At 43.8% G+C, this 11,602-nt stretch overlaps 1 long non-coding RNA gene across 1 annotated transcript; it reads right to left on the bottom strand.

The window, feature by feature from the left end:
- Positions 1-232: 232 nt before the first annotated feature.
- LOC140701681 (uncharacterized) lies at positions 233-9,897 on the bottom strand. The gene is made up of 3 exons (XR_012080594.2): positions 9,873-9,897; positions 649-811; positions 233-530 (listed from the first exon to the last, which is right to left on the bottom strand). It is a non-coding gene; the product is annotated as an uncharacterized LOC140701681 (long non-coding RNA).
- Between the last annotated feature and the right edge of the window lie 1,705 nt (positions 9,898-11,602).

The raw sequence follows: 11,602 nt of genomic DNA, 5'->3' as shown, positions 1-11,602 counted from the left end.
TAGATAAGTGAGACATTTAAGGAGTGGTTTTGCCAGTTCCACTCCCCAAGTGAGCTTCTTTGGCCGGGTGGGGATTTGAACCCTGCTCTTCAGAGTTCTACTCCATCATTCTATCCGCTACACCACACGAGAAACTTTACAGTACCCACAGCCAATGAGATTTTGGAGGAGCACATGAGGTAGAAAATCTCATAAGCACTTTCCTCCATACCTGGCATCAAAGAGACAGTAATAATGAATTAAATACAGTATTTAATGATTTTCTACCTTTCCTGGCACCCACCATTTGCTGCCCCGGGGTGGTGACCCCATTCCGCCCAGCGGTAGGGAGAGCCCTGCATCACTACTTTGAATATCAACGCCTTCTCCATTTCTTTCACCGCCAGGCAACTCTATCTTTGTGAACGAAAAGAAAAGCACTCCACGCGAAAGCAGCCAATCAGAGTGACGCTGCCTTGCGACACATGATGAAAAGCTTCGTTTCCCCATCCAGTGCTGCTGTTCCTTGTCAGATGTCACAGTGAATGCTCCTATCGCGGAAAGAAATCAAACCACATACCGTGTAGACAAGCTGAGCAGTGTGTCTGTCACACAGGGCGCTTGATACAGTAAGGCCTAATGCACCTGCCCTGGTTTCAAATGACGTACCCAGATCATCCTGATTGTTGGAGCGACATCTTGTCCCGTGTTTCCTCGGGTGACGAAACGGAAACTTGCTTGGCATCCTTATCTGCTCAACACACTTCTGCCGAGGCCACAAGCGTACCTCTCCTCCAGAACGGCTGTGGGCAATCCGCCAGTGGTGTAAGCCCTAGGGAAAGGTAAGTGAGGAGAATTGTTATCTAATTCCTGCTCTTTTAAATGAGTGTTATTTTAATTAACTGGGACAGAACCACTTCTGACCCAGTTGGGAGAACATGAATGGCTGAAATGTGCTGAGACAACCTTGGAAAGTGAACTCTTAATAATGAGCAGCAAGGCGCCTTGAAGAGGGAACACGCCATGCGGCCTTCAAATGAGCAGCTGCTCTGAGGACGGGCGGTTGGCAAGACAGCAGCACTAAAGCATTCAGGGAAACACTTCACGTTGGCAACAGAAGAGGACCCTTGTCGAGCAGGGAATGTGGGCTCTTTTACTAAGAGACAAGTGGATTACCAAGAGCAACTTTCACCTGTGAAAAACATGGTTCTGCTTATGATTTAATTTTAGGGACATCATAAAATTAACTTGCCATCATCATGTGATTCATTCTTTATTTTCAAGAAGATTTGGATTTAATACCTGTACGGTAACTATCAGTCAAAGGCCCAGTGCCTTTAAATAATAGTTACTATTATGTGCCATTATAGTGGGGGTCACCATGGATAGCTCCCCAAGCAGGTCGTGTGAGGTCGCCCAATGTCCCTTGGAAGGCCTGCTGGACTCGGAGAATATCCAGGAATGGTCAGCTTGTCTAGGACAGAGAAGCAGCTATGGGAGATATGGACCCACATCTAAGCGAGGCTGAGGGAGCTGGCCTGTGGGAGCAGGAACAGGCTAAAAGCTTAGGGTGGAGCAGGTGGGCCAGAGAAAGAATAGGAGTCAGAAGAAGCTGAAGCTGAGGGGTCAGGAGAAAAATAGGACTGGGTTGATGAGGAAGAGGCTCCTCTGCTCACCATAAATGCAGAGGAGCTCTCTGGGTGTGCCCTTGGAAAAGATCGCTGGCCGCGAGTCCTGGGAGAACTATGAGAACGTGAGAGCCTGCATCACTGCATGGAACAGGAGGTCCAAGCTGAGGTGCTCTGACTGCCAATGGGCTATTTCTCCTCCACCCCTGCTGCCCGCTCTGATTCCAGTGCCCACACAGAAGGGGCCCTGGAGGAGAGAGTCCCACTGCCAAGGAGAATGCCTGCACAAGCTGTAGACAAGGGCAACCCAGCACCCAGTTGAGGGTCTGGAGGAAAGTATCAACCCTCCTTGAAAGTGGCCAGGGGACATCAACTAGGACAATGAATTTTGGAAGTTCCAGTCATCCTATTCCCATCAGCCCCAGTGGAGGCAACTGGGAGCCATGAAGAGACCAAGCTTGCAGGGAAGCGAGTGCCAGGAACTCAGCTCCCCGAAGTCAGGACCTGAGCGGAGGGGGCTGCCGCTGATGAAACCAGGACTGTAAACCCCACCTCCCTCCCAATGAAGCTGGAGTTGCCTCAGTCTCCTGGTCCAGAACTGATGGAGACTAACACATAGGAGGGGTTGCCTGCTACCCCCAGCTCTTGCAGGCAGGGGCGCTTACAGACATCAAGTCAATTCAGACTTATGGTGACTCTTTCCAGGATTTTCTAGTGATACGGGACTCAGACATTTCCTTCTTCTGGGAGTGCCCTGGGAGGGTGCAGCTCGCCCGAGGTTACACAGTCTGGCTCTTCTCCTGGGACACACCATGGGCATCAAGCTCCCAGACTCTGGCTCTGCAGCTGGATACCTAATTCACTGAGCTAATTTGGCCACTCACACCTGCCTGTTACAACCTCCCCTAGCATTCCCTGCTACAGGGGGGTAAATCATATCCTTCCCTTGATAGTCTTACCTTGCATGAATTTGGCCCCTTCTTGTTGTTAGGGACATTTAGGGACATTTGGCCCCTTCTTGTTATTCTTGTTAGGGACGTGGTGGCCCGTTTAGGGACGTGGTGGTGCTGCAGGATAAACCGCAGAAGCCACGACTGACTAAAATGTCAAGGGAAACGTTTATCTTTACCTTTGTTGTTACTAATATTATCCCATCAATGGATGGCAACAATATAAAGACATGTTTGTTTGTGCTCGTATGCCCCACCTTTTTCCCAATAGAGGGGCTCAAGATTTAAGAGGATGATCTCAAAGCATTGGAAGTCTTTGGCAGGGGAAGCCAAAATGGAGCCCTCCGTCTATCAGCTCATGAAGGCCCTTTTTATTCTGGCAGGCCTTCGGCAACTAGTGGCCTGCTAAGGACAGCTGTTTGAACTGGTTGTCTTTCATTTTCAATGTCAATTATCATTGGTATTTTAACTTAGATGTTTTTAAATATTTTAATTTCGTTAATTAAATTTTAATTAAAGGAGTGCAATTCCCCACGGTGCCTCCTTAACAAAAGCTGGACTCAAATGATTCATAGGGTCTCTTCCAGCTCTGCAAGTTCTAAGATTCTTCTTCGCCTCCTCCGCCTCCTCCTTCAAACCAGTCAATGTTTTTATAATTTTGATTAACTGTGTCTGGTACTTTTAACAACAGCAGCACCAGCAGCAGCAACAACAACAATAATAATCCCCTTCATGGGCACAGTCCATGTCGAGGCGGAGGGGCTTGCGTGCTTCACTGAGGTTGAGAGCTATGCTGAAGGGTCTCCCAAGCCAGACAGGTCTCAGCTGAGAAGCCAGACCAACCGTGTCCACCAACCATCAATTCTGATGAGAGGAAGTAAACAGAAATCCATACCGGATCGGTCGTAGCCCGGGTCAACACGGACCGCGTCAGATGCTATAGCCCCTGGGCATCTGGTGGCAAATGGGCTACAGGGCTCAGCACACCCTGTTGAGGAACCAGGAAAGGCTGTTTCAAATTTACTGGTACAACATAAGCACAAAACTCTTGCTGAAAATCTAGAAATTATGAAATGCTATTATGAGACACTTCCAGGGTATGTCAGAATTAAAAATAAATAACTGGAAAAACTAACAAAATACTGAGACCTGGCACACACTTCAGTGGTCCCTGTAGTCATTGGGGCTTTGGGAACAATATCAAGAAATTTCGCACAGTACTATAAGCAGTTGCAGATCTCAGAAATAATGGCCTCAGAATTGGAAAAAACAGCAGTATTTGGAACAGCATACATGTATCTGTTATATAATTCAGTACCAGTCAATGTTTTCATAGTTCTGATTGACGGTGCCTGGTGTTTTTGGCTACAACAACAACAACAACAACAACAACTACTACTACTACTACTACTACTACTACTACTACTACTACTGCTGATGATGATGATGATGATGATGATGATGATGATGATGATGATGATGATGATGATGATAATAATAATAATAATAATAATAATAATAATAATAATAATAATAATAATAATAATAATAATAATAATAATAATAATAATAATAATAATAATGTGAATTCAAATCAGTTTTAATATTTATAACTTATTGGCTGAAATCTTGTTCTGTAAGTTTCACTATATGCATTTTTTCAGAAATAAAAGATTTTTCATTTCCTCTCCCCTCCCCCGGCCAAATGCCTTTCATTGAGAATTTTAATTATTTAGTTGTTGGGAGATGCGGGGGGGGGATTTCTTTAATTACCACAAACCAGTGATGGCGAACCAATGGCACGTGTGCCATAAGTTGCTGGATCGCTAGTCCCCCCTCCCTGCAGCCAAACCTCAGGAGGCGGCTGCAGGCACAGTGTTGGTGCTTTGACAGGCCAGGATCCAGAGTGGGGTCTCGAGGCACCTCCATGCCCAGGATTCCCCCTTCCGCCACCACTTCTGGTTCCACCACCACTTCCAGTTCCGCCACCACCACCGCCACGGCCCACTGCCTGCCGGATTTTTTTTTTCCCAGTTTGGGAACTCGGCCCCAAAAAGGTTTGCTGCCACTGCCATAAACTGTCATCACCTGTAAAATAATACCGGTTTTAAAAATAATTTTGTAAGCTGCTTTTGCATCTGAGTTCTGGAAGAAAGGCATTGTATTAAGTCAATAGATGAATTCCATTATTTAGCAATTAGCAATATAATAATTAACAGTTTGGCATCGACCAATGGTGACAATTTCTAGGTTACAGGACTCAAGAACTGGTTACCAGTTCCTCCTTCTGGTGGTGCTGTGGCACTCCAGAGCTTCCCCAAGGTGACACAGGTGGCAGAGCAGGTAATCCCACCTGTCACAAGTGCTCTGGGTGATCTCCTCTGGCTCTTCTTGGCCCCAAGGTGCTCCATCCCATTGGGGCATATCCATGGCTATTTAGATAGTATGAACCTTGCAAGTACGTGTCAGAAGAGATAACTTTAATCCTTTTATTGTCCCCTGAGGAGAATAGCAAAGGAAATTAAAGTGCCCTGAACCAACCCACCCATCGCCAATTCCTCTCTTGAGTTCCATGCTGGTTAACTCACTGACAACTGAATATGAAGTGTTTCCACTCATTGCATTTTTCTAGTGGAAGCTTCATCCACCTTATGTGTGCAATTGCATGAACAGGATTTCAGCCAGGATGTACAACTGTATTAAGATTTTACCTCAGAGGTTTACAGCTTCTTCATAGTAACCATCACTGTTTTTCACGATAGTGAATGTCAGAGTTCGCCTGTGTGAAGAATTACTTCATTTCATCGGTCATGAATGTCTCATCATTTGGCTTCCATAGATGGACCTTAATTAGAGTATTATGAGATAATATTATCCACTTTCTTCTCACAGTGTATAATCTCATACATGTTTGTCCTCTTTTCTTTTTCTTATCTTTTTTCCAGGCAAAATATCTCCAGATATTTCAACACTTGCTCACTGGGGAATTATTCCAGCCTCTTGATTAATTTGCTCCCCCTTTTCTGCACTTTTCCAAGTTCTACAATATCCTTTCTTATATGCAGTGATCAGAGCCATACACTGAATTTGACACAACTGGTTTGTATAAGAGCAGCATGAATTTGGATGTAATCACACTGTGCTTGGATCACTGTGGGATGGTTTGTTTCACTCCTTTTGACAGCGGTCACACAACATGATCACTGGAGGAAAGCAAACCATCCCAGAGTGTTCCTACCTGAACCTTACTGGCCCCCTATTAAGGACTTCTATTTTTTTTTCTCCTGTAAGTTTCGCTGGGGTTTGGTCCATTTCCAGCACGTGATCACTGGAAAAGGGTTAAAAGCAAGCCTCCAATTTCCTGATATTGTGAAGTGGGTTAATAAGACAGCTACAGTGGGGTCTCGACTTACGAACTTAATCCGTATTGGAAGGCAGTTCTCAGGTCGAAAAGTTCTTAAGTCGAATTTGCATTTCCCATAGGAATGCATTGAAAACCATTTAATCCGTATCTGCTCTTTTCGTCCATAGAAACTAATGGGAAGCTGCTATTCCGCCTTCTGCCACTAGAGGGGGATATATTTTTTCTTTTTTTTCTTTTAACCTAAGATGACTTAGCTTTTTAAAAAAAGGAAAAAAAGAGTTCGTAAGTCGAGTCCATATATTCCTATGAGAGCGGTTCGTAAGTCGAAACGTTCGTATGTCAAGCCGTTCGTAAGTCGAGACCCCACTGTACTTGAGGATATTGACAAATGAATCATTACTCACTACAGCCAATTCAGGCAGGTTCTCAACTGGACCTTTAAAAGAAAAGCGAACAAACTATTCTATTTGTCTTCTATTATTTTTTTAGTGGTGCAGTGAACATTCACTGCCCTAATACACATTTAATCATTTGTTTTGTTTTCACTTCCTCAGCCCCTCCACAGAGCCAAGGCAGTGACTAATTTGCTAATATCCTAAAGTGGCCGTCTTATTCAGCAACTTCACAGCATAGCAGACCTCCTACCTACAGTATTTACAAAGTGTATCAAGTGAGAGTATAAAAAAGCCCACATAGATTATGAACAGATTTTCCCCTGGTATCCATACAGTATATGAACTTGTGTGTGCCAGCAGCTGAAATAATCTTCATTTAGTCACGGAAAAACTTTAAGAATATTTACCGTATAACATATTGAAAAATAAATTAATAGGACTTGAACATTTTTATTTGGTATAGATTTTGTGCTTGACAGACTTGTAACGGTTTCATAACATCTTTCGTTTGTAACAAATAATATCAGACAGCATAACTGAAAAACGCTACTTCTCAACAGAAAAACCTCATGCTAACAGACAAACAGAACAAGCAGAATAAGCCTCACACTAACTGCCACTTCTTCTATCTGGCAGTAAACCCCTTCAAACTCACCCATTGGCTGGCACTAGACAGAATCTGATTGGTTACTGTGCTCAATTATGCAAATAACACATCTCAATCATTCTTATATACACATATACACTCGTATTAGTTCTGTGCTGCACAATTACATAGTCCAACACATTTTGTTCTGCCTTCTCTATATGATTTTGGTACTCCTGTCCTGTCCCATTCATAAAACAGAAATTGGGGGTGGGGGAGGTAGTTGTTTGCACAATGCTTCTTACCTAGTGTTTATCTTTGCAGAGCGGATGGTGGAGGGATGCTGTGTTTCAGTGTGAGGGTTCGAGTCCTGGCTCCACTTTTTCTTCGAATAAATTGGTTTGGAAATTGGAGTTACATTTATTGGATTATTTAACAAACAGCCTATCTACAAACGTATTCCAACCATTGTCTCCCTCTAACAATGGTTTAGGAGGGGGCTTCCAGTCTTCAACTTTCAACGGATTAGTCTCCTGGGTATTCCAGGGACCCGGCCAGTCCAGTGTACAGTCTGCGTTTAATAATTGTCCATTCTCCCCCTCCAATAAGGGTACTGTATCTTCGTCCCAGCCATCCGTCCAGATCGGATCTCGGGAGGAGGCATTCTCCGGCCAAAGTCTCCCAAAGGACCTCTCTGCTGCTGCAGCATCATCAGCCATTCTAATCTCTCTCTCTTTTCCCTCTCTACCTTTTCCTTTTTCCTCCCTCAACTTCTTCCTCCACTCCTTTGTCTCACGCTTCCCCCAATAAGAGGGCCTAGGTGTAAGCTCACTCCTTCTCTGGGCATCTGCCTCTTCTCTTGGGACCCTCAGCTTCTCCACTTTCCCCAACCACGGGTCTTCTAGCCATATCCACTCCCAATCATGAGGCAAGCTGACCTTCCCCCTCTTTATATCACCCAGCCCCGCCTCCACTTCTACCCGGGGCTGTCGTTCTCTTCCCGCCAAAATATTCCCGCCTTCTCCAATGGACATTCCCTTCAGTTTCTCCTCCACGCTCCCCGGGCTTTGCTCAGGTGGTCTAATCTTCCTGGGAGGGGGAATGGGTGGTGTTTGCACCTCCTTGTTGGCAGAGAGCGGGAGGGACGGCACTCCTTTGAGAGGGGCTTTGCTCTCACCGATAGCCCCACATTCAGCCATGCTGATTCACAAGTCTATTTCAACTCATTTTAAGGTTTGAGTCATAGACTAAATATATTGTCCGGGTCCTTCATCTCAGGAACCTCTACTATGGTAATCAGGAAGGTGTGACCCTCAGATTTATTGCAAAATGTCCCTCTAGCTTAGCTTCCATGAGGGACTCTTCTTTCCTTTCTGCCTTCAGCTCTAGAAATGCTGCCTCTAACGAATGAATGCATAAATCGACTGAGGTCTTTGTTGTCCTGACTTCTCAAACAATTTATCCTTCATTAAAAGCCACCATGACGGCAAAGGGGAAAAAAACACATCCAAGTCACAAGGCTATTATCCCTGAAAATGAACTAACGTTCATACAGTCAAATAATGAAAACAATGAAAAAGTTGACCTGTCCCTAAATGGGGCATCACCTCCTTCCCTCTCCCTCCATATTAGAAGGGCTGGGGAGGGAGTAAAGGATTTTCTCCCCTGTTAAATTTCGTTCAGTCAACTTTGGAACTGATTTTGAGCAGGTATTTTGTTGCCTCTTTTTCACATACCTTTTGTGAGGGGTTTTTTGGTTGGAGGGTGCAACTAGCAAAAGAAAAGTGGGTACACTTCATGTCTGTTACATGGGTGACTCGTTTGCAAAGACACTGGTAAAAATGTACTTAAGCTCTGTCGCACAGAAGACATTTCTTTCAAAGGGCTGAGAATAAACTATAAAATATATACCAGTCCCCTTCCCATTGTTTTGTACCACACGACCAAATGAAGAGTTTTGAATTAACCTGTTAGCTTGGACATCTATGTTTAATTTTAGTTAGTCTGAACAAAGGTATTCTCTGCTTGTGTGATTTGTGTTTTTCCTCTTCCAGGACTAACACAGCTATTATTATTATTTTGTTTTGTTTTAATGCAGCTATAATAGTAACTGCTAGGACTGTATAAGGGTCTTCTGATTTGGTCTGAGACCCAGTCTGGTGATTTGGATTCAAGTCTGGTTCGGTTTGGTTGTATTTCAACCTGATTCAACCCACTGCTATGCCTCAGTAAATCAAAAGGGTCGTGACAAAGCTTTTTCTTCTTTTTTTCATGGATATGCATGAAATTTGGACACTTTGGGACACATTAAATATTATACCAGTTTTAAAAGTTGTGTTCTTACACCCTTCCTTAAAGCAGGGAGTCTGGAAAGTCATCACAGCTCCGATGGGAATGGGTTCCAGTCTGAAACCTACACAAGAGAAAGCCCTCTCCCACATGCCATTTCGGAAGGCCTGTGTAATAGCTGGTGGGCTTAAGAAGTCCTTAAATCCCACACTCTAATACTGGCTTAATTTTCTTCCCTTGGGAGTTGGCCCTAGCACTGGCCTTCCTCAGACCATCTACAGAGCTTTCTGGAAGGACTTCTATCAGAATATTTGCAAATGAGACAGAATTGATTTTATAATGGCCTCTGGAAGAAGGTGTTGAGAAATCATAATATGCGAAATGTTTTGAGATTTTATTACTTTCTTAGAAATAGAAGGTGAATCTGCACAATTTCCCCCACATTTTGCCCACCATTTTTGGAAAGCTGCCTGCCTGCCATTGCCATCAGGGCAGCCAAGAATAATACAAGGTATGGAGGGTGTTGTGGAGACCATAAGAGGAGGGCCAGGCTGACAACACAGTTGCTGCTGCTGCTCACAATGGCATTGCAAGGAAGGGGTGGGGAAAGCCAAAATACGTACTTAGGAAAGAAGAGAAAGACAAAACTGTATTACAGTCAATGCAAAGAGTGAGTCTCACCTCTGAGAAATGTGGAGACTTCTTTCCTCCCCCTGAAGAAAGAGGGCAACATTGCACAGCCAGTTTCACTTCCCACAATTAAAGTGGAGAATTCTGAAAGGACACCTTGAATTTTTATTTTCTTTTTGTTTTAACTTTCATGGATGAGGAGAGTGCACATGGGGTTTTCTGCCTCACTTGCCAAAATAACCTGGTTGGCTTGGTTACTGTGTGGACTAACCTCAGAAAAATTACATTTTTGGGTCGGGGCTTCAAGAATTCCTCCAGTCAGCAAAGGCCAGTGGCCATTGTTAAGTCTTCCAAACTTCAGTTGGAGCCCATGAGTTTGCAATAGTTCCTGAGATGAAGCAATAACCTCAGGAAATAAAATATCTTGGGCCCACCCTGAGGAGGAGAATGAGCGAGGGGGCCAAGGAGAGAACGGCGCACCCATCCCAACAGCATCAATATTTTCTGCTGCATGCCCTGAAAATCAAGGGGGCTAGTTCAGAGTTGCAGTAGGGCAAGCCAAGCCCACAGCCTGTTTCCTAAATATCACTGTGTGAGATTCATATGCTGAAGAAGCTTGCGTGCTGTCTGGATGCAACAACTCAAGACCTACAAAAGAGCTCATTATTATTTTATCAAACAGATTCTGAATGCCCAAGTGCTTAAGAATTTAAGATCTGTGTAAATTGGAAATCAAAGAAACGATGAAATGTTTCCCTGCTCTCCGCTAATAATTGTGGAATTTATACATTCTCTACTTTTGCTGTGCAGTTTCTCTAATTATTATTTTTTGTTTTGAATCTCCTCCCCGCCATGTAAATTTAATTCCAAAACACCATTTCATGCTTCATTATCCCCAAACGAGAGTTGCCTGTGGCCTTTTGATTCATCTACACATCATGTGTTATGTAGCTAAGTGTAATATTCTCCCATCTAAACACTTTTAAGTCATGGAGATTTTTTTTAGTATGTCATAGAAGTGAGCTTCTCAAATTCAAGCAGAACAAATGTATTAATGGTTACATGAAGAAAAGCCTAAGTAATACACTTTTACAAAGAAGGGGGAGAGAAGTTCATCGCTTAAATATTTTAAGTAGACCTGGTTGACAAATGCATGGTTGGTAGAGCTTGGAAAACTTCCTGTTTTTGTATTAAAGCTTCCATCTAATATGGCCAAAAAAAGTAACTTCTCTAGGCTCTGACTTACACACCTATTACATATTCTTGCACAGAAGCATAGAAATGTTTTCTCCACCATGGAACAGACGCATACAACTTTTAGGGAATCAGGTACTTGTAGACCCAATACCCTGCCACCTTGGTTCTCTCAAAGGAAGGGCTTTTTAAAAAAATCCCCCATGTAGTACAGTGGTGCCTCGCATAACAAGCACACCGTTTAACGACGAATATGCATAGCGATCTATTTTTTGGGATCGCTAATGCGATCGCATTGCGATGTTTTAATAGCCTAAACATCGCATTGCGATGATCGGTAAGTGTTTCGCTTACCGATCTTCACATTGTGATGTTTGCGGAACAACTGATCGGCGGTTCCAAAATGGCTGCCGGGTGCCTAAAATGGCCGCCACAACCATTTTCGCGTGATTTCCTCGCTTACCAAGGCGGCGAAAATGGCGGCACTATGGAGGATCTTCGCATAACTGTGAGTTTTCGCCCCATAGGAACGCATTAAACAAAGTTTAATGTGTTTCTATGGGGTTTCCCCACTGCATTGCGATGTT

The sequence above is a fragment of the Pogona vitticeps genome, chromosome 1 (assembly GCF_051106095.1).
Source record: "Pogona vitticeps strain Pit_001003342236 chromosome 1, PviZW2.1, whole genome shotgun sequence".
NCBI lineage: Eukaryota > Metazoa > Chordata > Lepidosauria > Squamata > Agamidae > Pogona > Pogona vitticeps.
Note: the sequence above shows the minus strand (reverse complement) of the source record. Positions and strands in the feature narration are given on the sequence as shown.